The following is a 4,403-nucleotide window of genomic DNA, read 5'->3' as shown; positions in this document are numbered from 1 at the left end:
GGAGAGGCCCTTCCTGGGGTGCAGAAGAGGACGTGCGAAGCTGGACAGGACCCCAGGGGGCTGCAGAGCCCCTCAGGTGTGGGAGGCAGAACGAGGCGGAGGAGGCCTGGGCACAGAGAGGAAGCAGAATGTCCACCCCCGGTCACCGTGGAGACAGCGAGACAGTGAGGTCCCCATGGGTAGGGTGGGGGCTGAGCCGTCAGGACAAGAGTCCATGGAGGGTCAAGAGGGTCACTTTGGAGGACAGGCAGAGAGGCCTGACGGGAGATCGAGGAGGGCTGTGGGTGCCTGTGAGGTCCCTGTGAGGGCTCTCCCTGGGGGGTGCCTTGGCCAGCTGCAGGGTGAAGGTCAGCCACTTGCTCAGAGTCATCAGCCTTGAGCCCCTGTGAGACTCCTGAGCAAAGACAAGGCCATCTGGGGCGAGAGGGACACCTGGGCTGAGGGGCCTGGGGCACTGCCTCCCGAGGGCTGGACCCACAGCGTTGGCCGGCTCCACCCAGGAAGGAGGTGTGGTGGGGGCCTGGTCTCAGCACTGAAGGGCGACTCCATCTGGGAGGGACAGAGGGAGGAGGAAGGAAGCCGCAGGAAGGCGACTAGGTCACCAGGGGAAGCCCACGGGCTGCAGGAGAGACCCCCAGTCCTGGTCGGCGTGTGGGTGTTGGGGCTCGGGTGGTGCATGGGTGGGTGGAGCCCCAGTAGCGTCAGGGGGTTTGCGAGGACCGGGACACCTGAGCTGGCACTCGGCTCTCTCACCACGTCCACCCTCTGCCACGCTGTGAGGCAGCGCGGGGCCCTCGCTAGATGGCCAGGCCACACCCTGGACAGCCCAGCCTCCAGAACCAAGCGTCCAGACCTCTGTCCCTCGTCACTTGCCCAGTCTGTGGGATTCAGCTACAGCAACAGAAAACGACAGACGGACTTCTAGACGGACTTCTAGAGCAACGTCCAGCAGGGAGACGGAGAGGACGTGGCACGGGGACAGGAGGGACAAGCACGTGCAGAAGCCTGGGTCCAGCGGTGCGTGCGCGTGTGTGAGAGCCAGCGAGAGGGAGCAGCCCAGGGAGGGAAGACGGGAGCTGGCTGGTCTCCATGTCCACTCCTTCTGTTTCTGTTAAACTGAAGACACTCGAGGTGCAAAAACTCAGCAGCAAGACCAGTCGTCCACCTTCGCCCCACGTCAGAAACCCAGACTGACAACGCTCAGCTCGAGGAGCCTTCTGGGAACACAGGACACCAGCCGCAGGCCTCGGCCGATGGCAGGACGTCACCGAGACCGTGATCACAGCACCGGCCTCGGCTCAGGCCTCGCCTGGTCGCCATCTTTATTGGTGCCAGTTCCTAATCGTCACATAGGAAGTCGGCTGTTCTGCTGTGCAGCTTTGGGCTGTCCTCATGTATAGGTTCAGAAGAATGCGGCCAGAACTCAGGGCAAGGGCACCACCTCAACCCCCATGCTGCCTCTTGGCGCTCCGGCCACGGGGATCCAGCCCTCACTGCGTGGTCCTCGTTCACAGAACACCACAGACAGAGCCACGAGTCCCGCACCAGGGCTGCCTTGCTCCTCTCCCTGCGAAAGTGGCTGAGGGGCTGCAGTGCCAGCCTCTCCTGCTCCTTGGCAGTCGCTTTCCACTCAGCGGGTGTCCCCAAGGCGCCTGTCCACAGGGGTTTGGTGGTCCCCTCCGGTCAGCCTCTGGGGTGAGCTTTTCCAGGGTCAAGCAATCTTGAGAGTCTTCTATGCACATTCACCTGCAGATGCTTCTGTGGACCGGTCTCCACTTCACTGGGTGAGAACCAGAACTGGGGTCGATGGACGCTGGAAGGTGGGCGTTAACTTTGGCAGGAAGCCAGGCTGTGTCCTGGCGGGCGCTGCCACCTTGCTTCCTGCCAGCCAGGAGTCCCGGCCCTCCCTCGGCCTTGCTGGTGCCCAGGACCGCCAGCGGCTCTAGCTCAGCGGCTCCAAATGTGCTTTAGCCGACCTTTCCCCCGTTGAGCGGAGCACACACCTGACCTTCAGTTCTCTGAAACTCGTAAGGGGTCCTGCTCAGGCTGGTGGGCCTCGGGGAAGCCGGACAGATCCCCAAATCACGCAGGGAATGTATGGCCATGGGGGAGGAGCCGGGGAAAGAGACGACAGCCAGGAGGAAGCACGGGCCGCAGACAGGCCCCCGAGTCAGCGGAGGAACCCGGTTCCCATGTGGAGGAAACAGGAAGAGGCTGAGAGACTCAGAAACTCCACTGGCCACCAGATTCGCGCTCTACCACCACCGCTCCTGCTCGCCAAGGCGGAGCCGGCACCACGGCCCTCCTGGCGGTGCCCTCCTGGCAGTGCCCTGCTGGCGGTGCCCTCCTGGGAGCGAGCAAGCCTCACCACCCAGCAGCCCCAGGGTCCCACGCCTGCCTCCAGCCCCGAGGGCAGAGGAGGCATGCGCAGCTCCACAGGACAGGTGACCAGTCCCTTCAGCCACCGCCATTCAGAGTTTGCCACGAAAACCCACCCTCCCAAAGAGGAGGAGCCCACGGGCAGAAGGATGCTCAGTCAGGGCCCTGCAAGGTCAGGGACGGTGACGTCATAGCCGCCCTTTAAACAGTGGGAGCTGTGCAGAGCCCCAGGCTGAAAGGGCTGCTGCGGAAGGAGCCAGGACATCTCCGTGCGCTGCAGAGCCACCAGGATGCAGGGCCTGGGCCTGCAGTAGGTGACAGGCAGGTGACAGGCAGGTGACACGGCAGGAAGGAAGGAAGCTGGCGCTGCTGGTGGATGAAGGGAAAGCGAGGAACTAGAGATGGAGAGCAGGCGGAGACACGGAGTTGTCTGTCGGAGCCGACCACAGCAGGGAGGGCAGCGCAGGCCTGGGCTCCAGCACTCAGCCTCCGGGCAGGCTCGGGGCAGGCAGGTCCCCAGGCGGCGGTCAGCGGAGTTGGCACGAGGGACAGCTGAGCCTTCCTCAGAGACGCCCTTGGGTGGGAAGCCACACTTACCTTAAAATGGCAGCTGTCGCTTACGATGGCTGTCCAGGGGATGAGCAAGGACTGACATCAGGGCAGAGGCCACAGTGCCCTTCTGTCTCCTCTGTGCACACATCAGGTGTCCCTGAGACACTTAGTCACCAAGGGCTGCACAGGCCACGGGGGCCCCTTAGGGGCTGCAGAGTCCCCGGCTCACTTACCCGGTGGCCCTAGGGTCCCAGTGAGGAACTCGATCCAGGGTCAAGTGACACTGCAGTGGACAGACCCTCACTGACACAGTGACCCCCTCACACACTGACCCCCTCACACAGTGACCCCTCACACACTGACCCCCTCACACACTGACCCCCTCACACACTGACCCCTCACACACTGACCCCCTCACACACTGACCCCCTCACACACTCACCCCCTCACACACTCACCCCCTCACACAGTGACCCCCTCACACACTCACCCCCTCACACACTCACCCCCTCACACACTGACCCCCTCACACACTCACCCCCTCACACACTCACCCCCTCACACAGTGACCCCCTCACACACTGACCCCTCACACACTCACCCCCTCACACACTCACCCCCTCACACACTGACCCCCTCACACACTCACCCCCTCACACACTCACCCCCTCACACAGTGACCCCCTCACACACTGGCCCCCTCACACACTCACCCCCTCACACACTGACCCCCTCACACACTCACCCCTCACACACTCACCCCTCACACAGTGACCCCCTCACACACTGACCCCTCACACACTGACCCCCCTCACACACTGACCCCCCTCACACACTGACCCCCTCACACACTGACCCCCTCACACACTGACCCCCTCACACACTGACCCCTCACACACTGACCCCCTCACACACTGACCCCCTCACACACTCACCCCCTCACACACTCACCCCCTCACACAGTGACCCCCTCACACACTGACCCCCTCACACACTCACCCCCTCACACACTCACCCCCTCACACAGTGACCCCAGTGCAGATGGGCACTGGACAACCTTGTCCAGGCAGTAAGTAGTTGAAGTTTCTCAATTTGAGAACCAGGACGTTCTGTTTCCAGGAGCTCAGTCCTTGTCCCCGATGCCAATCCAATCAGGAGGACAGGGTTTGGGGAAAGGAGACGAAGGCTCATTGTTTTGCAGCAAAGGGGAAACCCAGGGGACCCTGTCCCACCAGCAGGAGCAGGGCCTTCAGAGGGACTCCAAGGCACACGTCACCTGTCCCTGTGGGAGCTGAGATTCACTGTTGACGTGGGAGACGGTCATTTCTGAGACCTTCTGGGCCATCCCCAGAGTCTGGAGGACTTCCTGCCTATGGAGGGGGTGTGCTCAGGGACAGAGGAGTCTGCCAGGTGGGAAGAAAGGTACCTGTTTCCTGAGGTCAGGGAGGGGGAGCTCAGGGGGGAGCAGGGAG

At 62.8% G+C, this 4,403-nt stretch overlaps 1 long non-coding RNA gene across 1 annotated transcript; it reads right to left on the bottom strand.

The window, feature by feature from the left end:
- Nucleotides 1-6: 6 nt before the first annotated feature.
- Nucleotides 7-4,014, bottom strand: LOC144378300 (uncharacterized). Its single transcript, XR_013439999.1, has 3 exons — nucleotides 3,947-4,014; nucleotides 3,165-3,214; nucleotides 7-3,005 (listed from the first exon to the last, which is right to left on the bottom strand). It is a non-coding gene; the product is annotated as an uncharacterized LOC144378300 (long non-coding RNA).
- Between the last annotated feature and the right edge of the window lie 389 nt (nucleotides 4,015-4,403).

This window comes from Ictidomys tridecemlineatus, chromosome 6 (assembly GCF_052094955.1).
Source record: "Ictidomys tridecemlineatus isolate mIctTri1 chromosome 6, mIctTri1.hap1, whole genome shotgun sequence".
Taxonomy (NCBI): Eukaryota; Metazoa; Chordata; class Mammalia; order Rodentia; family Sciuridae; genus Ictidomys; species Ictidomys tridecemlineatus.
Note: the sequence above shows the minus strand (reverse complement) of the source record. Positions and strands in the feature narration are given on the sequence as shown.